Raw genomic sequence first — 12,340 nt, 5'->3', positions numbered from 1 at the left:
GCCACAACAGTGAGAGGCCCGCATACTGCAAAAAAAAAAAAAAAAAAAAAAAAAATTTGGTTTCTTTGGAGAAAATTTTACACCTTCTATTTTCTGATGAACACTTACTATATCAAGTTTCCCTTTTAAAAGTGGCTTCCACGTGGAGTGGCTGGGCCCGTGAGCCATGGCCGCTGGGCCTGCGCGTCCGGAGCCTGTGCTCCGCAGCGGGAGGGGCCACAGCAGTGAGAGGCCTGCGTACCACAAAAAAAAAAAGTGTATTCCAGAAAACTACGGAGACAGCAAAAAGATCAATGATTGCCAAGTGTTAATGAGGAGAAGGGGATGATGAGCAGAGCACAGAGAAATTTTAGAGCAGTGGAACAATTCTGTATGATATGGTGATGGTGGGGATGCATGCCATCATACATTTGTCAAAACCCATAGAATGCACAATACCAAGAGTGAACCCTATGGGGCTTCCCTGGTGGCGCAGTGGTTGAGAGTCCGCCTGCCAATGCAGGGGACACGGGTTCGTGCCCTGGTCTGGGAGGATCCCACGTGCCGCGGAGCGGCTGGGCCCGTGAGCCATGACCGCTGAGCCTATGCGACCGGAGCCTGCGCGTCCGGAGCCTGTGCTCCGCAACGGGAGAGGCCAAGGCGGTGAGAGGCCCGCATACCGCAAAAAAAAAAAAAAAAAAAAGAGTGAACCCTAGTGGAAACTATGGACTTTGGGGTTTCCCTGATGGCGCAGTGGTTAACGAATCCACCTGCCAATGCAGGGAACATGGGTTCGAGCCCTGGTCCGGGAAGATCCCACATGCCGCGGAGCAACTAAGCCCGTGCGCCACAACTACTGTGCTCTAGAGCCCGCTAAGCCACAACTACTGAAGCCCGCACACCTAGAGCCAGTGCAGCACAACGAAGAGTAGCCCCCGCTTGCCGCAACTAGAGAAAGCGTGTACGCAGCAACAAAGACCCAACACAGGCAAAAATAAATGATTTTATTAAAAGAAAACAAAGAAACTATGAACTTTGGGTGATTATAATGTGTCGGTGTAGGTGCACTGATTGTAACAAATGTACCACTGTGGTGGGAGATGTTGATAATGGGGGAGGCTATGGGTGTGTGGGAGCAGGGGAGTGTATGGGAAAACTCTGTACCTTCCATTTAATTTTGCTGTGAATCTAAAATGGCTCTAAAAAATAAATCTATTAAAATTTTTTTAAAAGAAAAGGTTTATATATCTTACCATTAATTTTCCCCAATAATTTAAATTTCGTATGGCAGTTGTGTTTAATGTTATTTAGTTTAAATTATGGACAATTAAAATTTTCATGTAAACTTGGAGGATAAATAAATAAATTCATATGTATCTTCTAAAGTGTCTACAATGAAGCTCTGAGTTAAATTCTTTTTAAAAAAATTTAATTTATTTATTTATACAGCAGGTTCTTATTAATTATCTATTTTATACATATCAGTGTATACATGTCAATCCCAATCTCTCAATTCATCCCACCACGCGCTGCCCCCCTGCTTTCTCCCTTGGTGTCCATACGTTTGTTCTCTATTTCTGCCTTGCAAACTGGTTCATCTGTACCATTTTCTAGATTCCACATATATGTGTTGATATACTATATTTGTTTTTCTCTTTCTGACTTACTTCACTCTGTATGACTGTCTCTAAGTCCATCCACGTCTCTACAAATGACCCAGTTTCATTCCTTTTAAATGGCTGAGTAATATTCCATTGTATATATGTACCATATCTTCTTGATCCATTAGTCTCTTGATGGGCATTTAGGTTGCTTCAATGACCTGGCTATTGTAAACAGTGCTGCAATGAACACTGGGGTGCATGTGTCTTTTTGAATTATGGTTTTCTCTGGGTATATGCCCAAGTAGTGGGATTGCTGGGTCATATGGTATTTCTCTTTATAGTTTTTTAAGGAACCTCCATACTGTTCTCCATAGTGGCTGTATCAATTTACATTCCCACCAACACTGCAAGAGGGTTCCCTTTTCTCCACACCTTCTTCAGCATTTGTTGTTTATAGATTTTTCTGATGATGCCCATTCTAATCGGTGTGAGGTAATACCTCATTGTAGTTTTGATTTGCATTTCTCTAATAATTAGTGATGTTAAGCAGCTTTTCATGTGCCTCTTGGCCATCTGCATGTCTTCTTTGGAGAAATGTCTATTTAGGTCTTCTGCCCATTTTCTGATTGGGTTGTTTGTTTTTTTAATATTGAGCTGCATGAGCTGTTTATATATTTTGGAAATCAATCCTTTGTCCGTTGATTCATTTGCAAATATTTTCTCCCATTCTGAGGGTTGTCTTTACGTCTTGTTTATAGTTTCCTTTGCTATGCAAAAGCTTTTAAGTTTCATTAGGTCCCATTTGTTTATTTTTGTTTTTATTTCCATTTCTCTAGGAGGTGGGTCAAGAAGGACTTTGCTGTGATTTATGTCAAAGAGTGTTCTTCCTATGTTTTCCTCTAAGAGTTTTATAGTGTCCAGTCTTACATTTAGGTCTTTAATCTATTTTGAGTTTATTTTTGTGTATGGTGTCAGGGGGTGTTCTAATTTCATTCTTTTACATGTGGCTGTCCAGTTTTCCCAGCACCACTTATTGAAGAGACCGTCTTTTCTCCATTGTATATCCTTGCCTCCTTTGTCATAGATTAGTTGACCATATGTGCGTGGGTTTATCTCTGGGCTTTCTATCCGGTTCCATTGATCTATATTTCTGTTTTTGTGCAAGTACCATATCGTCTTGACCATTGCAGCTTTGTAGTATAGTCTGAAGTCAGGGAGTCTGATTCCTCCAGCTCCGGTTTCTTCCCTCAAGATTTCTTTGGCTATTTGGGGTCTTTTGTGTCTCCATACAAATTTTAAGATTTTTTGTTCTAGTTCTGTAAAACATGCCATTGGTAACTTGATTTCATGTAACGGATTTCATTGAATCTGTAGATTGCTTTGGGTAGTATAGTTCTTTTCACAATATTGATTCTTCCAATCCAAGAACATGGTATATCTCTCCATCTGTTTGTGTCACCTTTGATTTCTTTCATCAGTGTCTTATACTTTTCTGAGTACAGGTCTTTTACCTCCTTAGGTAGCTTTATTCCAAGGTATTTTATTCTTTTTGTTGCAATGGTGAATGGGATCGTTTCCTTAATCTCTCTTTCTGATCTTTTGTTGTTAGTGTATAAGAATGCAAGAGATTTCTGTGTATTAATTTTGTATCCTGCAACTTTACCACATTCATTGATTAGCTCTAGTAGTTTTCTGGTGGCATCTTTAGGATTCTCTATGTATAGTATCATGTCATCTGCTAACAGTGACAGTTTTACTTCTTCTTTTCCAATGTGTATCCTTTTTTTTTTTCTTCTGTGATTGCTGTGACTAGGACTTCTAAAACCATGTTGAATAATAATAGTGAGAGTGGACATCTTTGTCTTGTTCTTGATTTTAGAGGAAATGCTTTCAGTTTTTCACCATTGAGAATGATGTTTGCTGTGGGTATGTCATATATGGCCTTTATTATGTTAAGGTAGGTTCTCTCTATGCCCACTTTCTGGAGAGTTTTTATCATAAATTGGTGTTGAATTTTGTCAAAAGCTTTTTCTGCATCTGTTGAGATGATCATATGGTTTCTAGTCTTCAATCTGTTAATATGGTGTATCGCATTGATTGATTTGCATATATTGAAGAATCCTTGCATCTCTGGGATAAATCCCACTTGATCATGGTGTATGATCCTTTTAATGCGTTGTTGGATTCTGTTTGTTAGTATTTTGTTGAGGATTTTGCCACCTATATTCATCAGTGATATTGGTATGTAATTTTCTTTTTTAAAAAATATCTTTGTCTGGTTTTGGTATCACAGTGATGGTGGCTTAGTAGAATGAGTTTGGGAGTGTTCCTTCCTCTGAATTTTTGGGAAGAGTTTGAGAAGGATGGGTGTTAGCTCTTCTCTAAATGTTTGATAGAATTCACCTGTGAAGCCATCTGGTCTGGGACTTTTGTTTGTTGGAAGATTTTTAATCACAGTTTCAATTTCATTACTTGTGATTTGCCTGTTCATGTTTTCTGTTTCTTCTTGGTTCAGTCTTGCTAGGTTATACCTTTCTAAGAATTTGTCCATTTCTTCCAGGTTGTCCATTTTATTGGCATAGAGTTGCTTGTAGTAGTCTCTTAGGATGCTTTGTATTTCTGTGGTGTCTGTTGTAACTTCTCCTTTTTCATTTCTAATTTTATTGATTTGAGTCCTCTCTCTCTTTTTCTTGATGAGTCTGGCTAAAGGTTTATCAATTTTGTTTACCTTCTGAAAGAACCAGCTTTTAGTTTTATTGATCTTTGCTATTGTTTTCTTTGTTTCTATTTCGTTTATTTCTGCTCTGATCTTTATGATTTCTTTCCTTCTACTAACTTTGGGTTTTGTTTGTTCTTCTTTCTCTAGTTCCTTTAGGCATAAGGTTAGATTGTTTATTTGAGATTTTTCTTGTTTCTTGAGGTAGGATTTTATTGCTACAAGCTTCCTTCTTAGAACTCCCTTTGCTGCATCCCATAGGTTTTGGATTGTCGTGTTTTCATTGTCATTTGTCTCTAGGTATTTTTTGATTTCTTAAGATCTTTGGTTATTTAGTAATGTATTGTTTAGCCTCCATGTGTTTGTGTTTTTTATGTTTTTATCCCTGTAATTGATTTCTAATCTCATAGCATTGTGGTCAGAAAAGATGCTTGATATAATTTCAGTTTTCTTAAATTTACCAAGGTTTGATTTGTTACCCAAGATGTGATCTAGCCTATGGAATGTTCCATGTGCACTTGAGAAGAAAGTGTAATCTGCTGTTTTTGGATGGAATGTCCTATAAATATCAATTAAATTTATCTGGTCTATTGTGTCATTTAAAGGTTGTGTTTCCTTATTACTTTTCTGTTTGTATTATCTGTCCATTGGTGTAAGGGAGGTGTTAAATTCCCCTACTATTATTGTGTTGCTGTCAATTTCCTCTTTTATAGGTGTTAGCATTTGCCTTATGTATCAAGGTGCTCCTATGTTGGGTGCATATATATTTATAATTGTTATATCTTCTTCTTGGATTGGTCCCTTGATCATTATGTAGTGTCCTTCCTTGTCTCTTGTAACATTCTTTATTTTTAAGTCTATTTTATCTGAAATGAGTATTGCTACTCCAGCTTTCTTTTGATTTCCATTTGCATGGAATATCTTTTTCCATCCCCTCACTTTCAGTCTGTATGTGTCCCTAGGTCTGAAGTGGGCCTCTTAAAGACAGCACATATATGTGTCTTGTTTTTGTAGCCGTTCAGTGAGCCTGTGTCTTTTGGTTGGATCATTTAATCCATTCACATTTAAGGTAATTATTGATATGTATGTTCCTATTACCATTTCCTTAATTGTTTTGGGTTTGTTATTGTAGTTCCTTTCCTTCTTTTGTGTTTCCCACTTAGAGAAATTCCTTTAGCATTTGTTGTAGAGCTGGTTTGGTGGTGCTGAATTCTCTTAGCTTTTGCTTGTCTGTAAATCTTTTGATTTCTCCATTGAATCTGAATGAGATACTTGCCGAGTAGTGTAATCTTGGTTGTAGGTTCTTCCCTTTCATCACTTTAACTATATCATGCCACTCCCTTCTGGGTTGTAGAGTTTCTGCTGAGAAATCAGCTGTTAACCTTATGGGAGTTTCCTTGTATGTTATTTGTCATTTTTCCCTTGCTGCTTTTAATAATTTTTCTTTGCCTGTAATTTTTGTCAATTTTGATTACCATGTTTCGGCATACTTCTCCTTAGGTTTATCCTGCCTGGGAGTCTGTGAACTTCCTGGACTTGGGTGGCTATTTCCTTTCCCATGTTAGGGAAGTTTTCTACTATAATCTCTTCAAATATTTTCTCGGGTCATTTCTCTCTCTCTTCTTCTTCTGGGACCCCTATAATGCGAATGTTGGTGCATTTAATGTTGCCCAGAGGTCTCTTAGGCTTTCTTCATTACTTTTTATTCTTTTTTCTTTATTCTGTTCCACAGCAGTGAATTCCACCATCTGTCTTCCAGGTCACTTATCCGTTCTTCTGCCTCAGTTATTCTGCTATTGAGTCCTTCTAGTGTACTTTTCCATTTCAGTTATTGTATTGTTCATCTCCATTTGTTTGTTCTTTAATTCTTCTAGGTGTTTGTTCTTTAATTCTTCTAGGTCTTTGTTAAACATTTCTTGCATCTTCTCCATCTTTGCCTCCATTCTTTTTCTGATGTCCTGCATCATCTTCACTATAATTATTCTGAATTCTTTTTCTGGAAGGTTACCTATCTCCACGTCACTTAGTTTCTTTTTTTTCTGGGGTTTTATCTTGTTCCTTCATCTGGTACATAGTCATCTGCCTTTTCGTTTTGTCTATCTGTGAATGTGGTTTTTGTTCCACAGGCTGCAGGACTGTAGTTCTTGCTTCTGCTGTCTGCCCCTCTGGTGGACAAGGCTATCTAAAGGCTTGTGCAAGCTTCCTGATGGGAGGGGCTGGTGGTGGGTAGAGCTGGGTGTTGCTCTGGTGGGCAGAGCTTAGTAAAACTTTAATCCGCTTAACTGTTGATGGGTGGGGCTGAGTTCTCTCCCTGTTGGTTGTTTGGCTTGAGGAGACCCAACACTGGAGCCTACCCGGCTCTTTGGTGGGGCTAATGGTGGACTCTGGGAGGGCTTACGCCAAAGAGTACTTCCCAGAACTTCTGCTGCCAGTGTCCTTGTCCCCAGGGTGAGCCACAGCCACCTCCTGCCTCTGCAGGAGACCCTCCAACACTAGCCTGTTGGTCTGGTTCAGTCTCCTATGGGGTCATTTCTCCTTCCCCCTGGGTTCTGATGTGCACACTACTTTGTGTGTGCCATTCAAGAGTGGAGTCTCTGTTTCCCCAGTCCTGTCGAAGTCCTGCAATCAAATCCCGCTAGTGTTCAGAGTCTGATTCTCTGGGAATTCCTTCTGATGTTGCTGCACCCCCAGGTTGGGAAGCCTGATGTGAGGCTCAGAACCTTCACTCCATTGGGGGGACTTCTGTGTTCTCCAGTTTGTGAGTCACTCACCCAGAAGTTATGGGATTTGATTTTATTGTGATTGTGCCTCTCCTACCATCTCATTGCGGCTTCTCCTTTGTCTTTGGATGTAGGGTATGTTTTTTGGTGAGTTCTAGCATCTTCCTGTCAATGATTGTTCGGCAGTTAGTTGTTATTCCAACGGTCACACAAGAGGGAATGAGCACACATCCTTCTACTCCGCCATCTTAAACCAATCTCTCTGAGTTAAACTTTGCCACAAGAGTTATTTAAATTCTTGAGGTGGATTAGCATGTGTGCACTTTTTTTTTCTTTCACTAGTCCCGATTTTCTCCTTGTTTTATTACCTAACATGTTGTGATATAATAAGAAATATATGTTTGGTCTTTGTTCTGGTTTCTGGCACAGAGATCCTAAAACCTTTGTAATTACCTGAATGATAAGGGTGAGAGAAATGTCTTTTCTTATTCATAATAAGCCCTTTTTGACCATTCTTGTTTTTAAGTTAATGAGGTGACTCTCCATGGGACCCTAGGTAGCCTTAGGATGGGGGCTGTTTGCCAGAGGAACCAACCGTGCAATTAGATGGTTGGAACTTTCAGCCCCACACCAAGACCTCTCAGGAGGGGAGAAGGGCCAGAGACTGAGTTAATTACCAGTGGCCAAAGATTTAATCAGCCATGCCTATGTAAGGAAGCCTCCACTGAAGTCTTAAAGGACTTGGTTCAGAATGATTCCAGGTTGTTGAATGCATCCACATACCAGGAAGTGGTGGTCTGGAGAGGGCATGAAACTCCTCACCTGTTCACACATATGTTGCCCTGTGTATCTCCATTTGGATGTTCCTGAGTTGTATCCCTTATAATAAACTGGTAATAGTAAGTAAAGTATTTTTTTTGAGTTCTGTGAGCCATTCTAACAAAGTATGGAACTCAAGGAGAGGGTCATGGGAACCTCTGGTTTAGAGCCTGTTAGTCAGAAATACCAGTGACAATGTGGGACTCCTGACTGGTGTCTAAAGTGGGGGCAGTCTTAGGAGACTGAGCCCTTAACTTGTGGAATTTATGCTAAATCTGGATAGCTAGTGTCATAATGAATTAAATTGTAGGACACCCAGCTGGTGTCACAGAGAATTGGAGAACTGCTTGGCATGGAAAACCCACACATTTGGTGTCAGAAGTGTTATGAGTAGGAAGAAACAGAGTTTTCTTTTATTACCCTTATTTTATATTGCCATATCTTTAGGCTTTTCTCCAAATCCATTGTGGAAAGAAGCAGGACCAAAATAAATTCAATAAATAAAAAGATAAAAATATAGTCTCCCAACTATTAAGATTTAGGCTTGATCTAAAAGCTGTAGCTTAGTTGCTTGTTTGTTGTTTTAGGATTTCCCATCAAAGATTTTTTTCCCTGCTTCTAACATTGAGTTGTTCCCAGAAATTCTTTAAATTTTGAATTGTACTACCTTACCTGTATGTTTGTAGTTCACATTCTTTATAACAGTTTACTTTTGCCCCTTCTGTTCAAACAGTAAAATCTGTCTCCCATAGCATAGATTGCCTTTTCCTAAATGAAGATGCAAAATACAATTCCAAGACCTCTCAGCTGTTTGTTGGAAAGTTCCTTATATATAACCTAAATCAGTGAAGACCATTTTTTCAAAATTAATTAATTAATTTTGGCTGCATTGGGTCTTCATTGCTATGTGTGGGCTTTCTCTAGTTGCAACAAGTGGGGGGTACTCTTTGTTGTGGTATGTGGGCTTCTCATTGCCGTGGCTTCTCTTGTTGCGGAGCACTGGCTCTAGGCACATGGGATTCAGTAGTTGTGGTGTGCAGGCTCAGTAGTTGTGGCACATGGGCTTAGTTGCTCCATGGCATGTGGGATCTTTCCAGACCAGGGCTCGAACCTGGGTCCCCTGCACTGGCAAGCAGATTCTTAACCACTGTGCCACCAGGGAAGTCCCAGTGAAGACCATTTTTACTTGCTCTGTCCCAGCTGGAGAAAACAAAACACCATACAGCTCAAGCTATATGATCTATTGAATGAGCAAAGCCCTACTCCCCAGTGCAAATAACATGAAATATAAAATTTGTTAAAATTGAACAGTTCAAGAATATTGGTAGGGCTTCCCTGGTGGTGCAGTGGTTGGGAGTCCGCCTGCCGACGCAGGGGACGCGGGTTCGTGCCCCGGTCTGGGAGGATCCCACATGCTGCGGAGCGGCTGGGCCCGTGAGCCATGGCCGCTGAGCCTGTGCTCCGCAGGGGGAGAGGCCACAACAGTGAGAGGCCCGTGTACCACAAAAAAAAAAAAAAAAAAAAGAATATTGGTAGATGAATGTTTTTAATTACAGAGTGTCTTCAACTCTGATAACTGTGCATATTAACTACAATTAATTTGCAAAATAATCCATCAAAGAAATCAAATCACTCTAGCAGTATTGTCTCATTTTTCTAAATGCATATCTAGAAGTACTATGACTTGGAAGAACTTAAGAAAAAAATTAATGCAGGATAGCAATTAACGGTCATTCAGACTTCAAAATTAATCTTACTCTGATAAATACCAGTTGAGCTCTAAATGAACTTCTCTGAACCTCAATTTCCTCTTCTGTTATATAGGAATATTAATATATTGTGTGTACATAATTTCTTGTATATTATGATGTTTTGACATCATAAGAAACCATTCTAGCTACAGAGACTGACCCTCCCTGGGCTAGCTGATTCTTAGAGGTGACAAAAGGCCCAGACTGGAGCATGATTTTGTTATGCAAACTAACCTATCCAGAGCCCTATCTCTTCTATCTGGCATGTACAGAGGCAATATTCCTCTGCCTTAATCATCCCAGGGCCAGGTGCCAGGCAACTAGGGACCACCCGTATAGGCCAGAGCCAAATGAAATTATTCAAACTCACCAATCCTAAACTGTTTACCCTGCCCTGCTTTGCATTCCCATGGAAACCTCAATGAAGTAGCTTAAGTGCTTCCCCACCCCCCATCCGATCTTCTGCCTTCTGACCACCCTGTTTTTTTCCATGTGGCCCTGCTTGGTGTGCCTCCTGCCTCTAGGACCTGTGAGTATAATAAACTTAGTTTCTTCCTAAGCCTCTCCTCTGACTCCTCTTGTGGCCTCACCTGACTGACCATCTAATTAAAGAATATAAAACAACCAACATGTATCTTGGAGAGTTACTGTGAAAATATAATGAGTTAAAATATAATGCCATCATTACAGTGCCTAGTATGTAGAAAACCTTCAATGAATGGTAGCTGTTAGGAAAAATAAGCCTAATTAGGAGGTATAACTCCAACATTATGATCTGGATCACTGTCCAATGCTCATGCTTTATCTAAATGTAAAGCCATGGAGTGTCTGCCCCTCTGTCTCCTGACGTAGCATCTGGGATGGAAAGGAATGCTGACCATTTCTGCATTATTGTGAGCACATCTTTTTTTTTTTTTTGCCACAGGAATTTCCTATCTCTTACTGTAATAGAGGCTGGAAGCAGAAGACCTCCTGTCTTTCAACAACAGGTATGAATTCTGCCAACAGGCTAGCCAACTGAAGCTTCCAGAGAGGGAAGGATTCACCTGGACTAGAGACATAAAGAGTTTATTATTTTAATGAAATAAAGATGAAAGTGACACATACCAACTCAAAAGAATGAAAAGAAAGCACCACCTGGATTTGATATCCAGGTTCAGTTTCTAGGAGCAGTGCCAAATGCTCCCTGCCTGGTGGGAGATGTCCTCTCAGCTCATGTCAACCCTTGGTGAAATCAGCTCAAATTTCTATATAGTCTAGAAGAGAGATTTACTTTTTTTCAATAAATAATTCAACAGGTTATCTATTGCATAACTCTCGTGTGTGTTGTACTGCGTTACATCTAAGTCCTATCCAACCTTTCAGTCTGGGATGGAAGACAGCTTCATCCCTTACAGTCATTTAATTTGGTTTTGTTTTCTCAAACTGCCCCCACCCCCAAACCTGTAAAACAGATTATTGTCACCATGCTGTTGCCTTTTGTATGGTAATGAATCAATCTTTTTTACTCATCAAAAGTAACCTTAGGATGGGCTAGGAGAAAGGAGATTAAAACCTCATGGGTCAGATGTAAGCTATTATATATAGAATGGATAAACAACAAGGTCCTACTGTATAGCACAGAGAACTGTATTCAAAATCCTATGATAAACCATAGTGGAAGAGAATATTTTAAAAAGAATGTATGTATATGTATAACTGAATCACTTTACTGTACAGCAGAAATTAAAACATTGTAAATCAATTACACTTCAAATAAATAAATAAGTAAATAAATAAATTTTTAAAGATGTCCAAAACAAAATAAAAAAAAAACACAAAAAAACTAATAGGTCAGGAATAAAGGTTCCCAAGGAATTTAGTAACAACTTGGAAACTAAAGGGGTCACACAAGATTCCTCAAGGTATAGATAATGTGATTTATAACCTGAAGGAATATGTTGGCCTTACCATCTGTGGTAAAGATTTGGATCTCCTTAGGGATGTTTCCATCTTTTCCCATTGACCTACCTATGTCTTTAAAACTCATTTTCTCCACTAAAGGTTTATTTGGCAAGCTGTTTGGAACTTTATCACTTTATTATTTTTTTAGAAATCTGCATGCTGCTTGAAATATGAAGAGTAAGATCATCAGATTTTCAACAAAAGCATAGTCAACTGATACTAAGAATTCAATGAATAGGTTTAAATAACAGATTAGATACAGTTGAAAAAGAATCAGATGAGTCAGAAGAAAACATCTAGATTGAATCATGGAGAGACAAACGGATAGAAAATATACAAAAGAGTGTGAGTGACATCTGGGACAGGTGAATAAGTCTAATATATATGTAATCATAATCCTAGAAGGAGAGAGACATCAGGACAAAGAGAATGGGGCAGAATAAAGGTATGTAGAGATAATGGCTGAGAATTTTCCAAAATATTTGGAAAAAGTATCAAGCCAGATTTAAAAAGTGTCATGAATCCCAAGAAGGATGTATACAAAGGAAACCACACCTAGATGATGCTGGTAAGATCAAAGACAAAATCTTAAAGCAGGTAAAAGAAAAAAAAGACATAAAAAATTCATTGGCTATTCCTACTTCCTTTCTTAGGGTGGGGCTAAGAGGAGAGCTTTGTGTGGCAGGCCTGTACAGACCACAGGTGGTCAAGTGAACTTGGCTTCACTTTACTCTGTGTTTCTGTCCATTGTCAGTTACTTTGGGGAAATTGAGGCAGCATTCCTTATTTTCAAAATCCTTATTGTGT

The sequence above is a fragment of the Kogia breviceps genome, chromosome 6 (genome assembly GCF_026419965.1).
Source record: "Kogia breviceps isolate mKogBre1 chromosome 6, mKogBre1 haplotype 1, whole genome shotgun sequence".
NCBI lineage: Eukaryota > Metazoa > Chordata > Mammalia > Artiodactyla > Physeteridae > Kogia > Kogia breviceps.
This window is presented reverse-complemented; position numbering follows the sequence as displayed.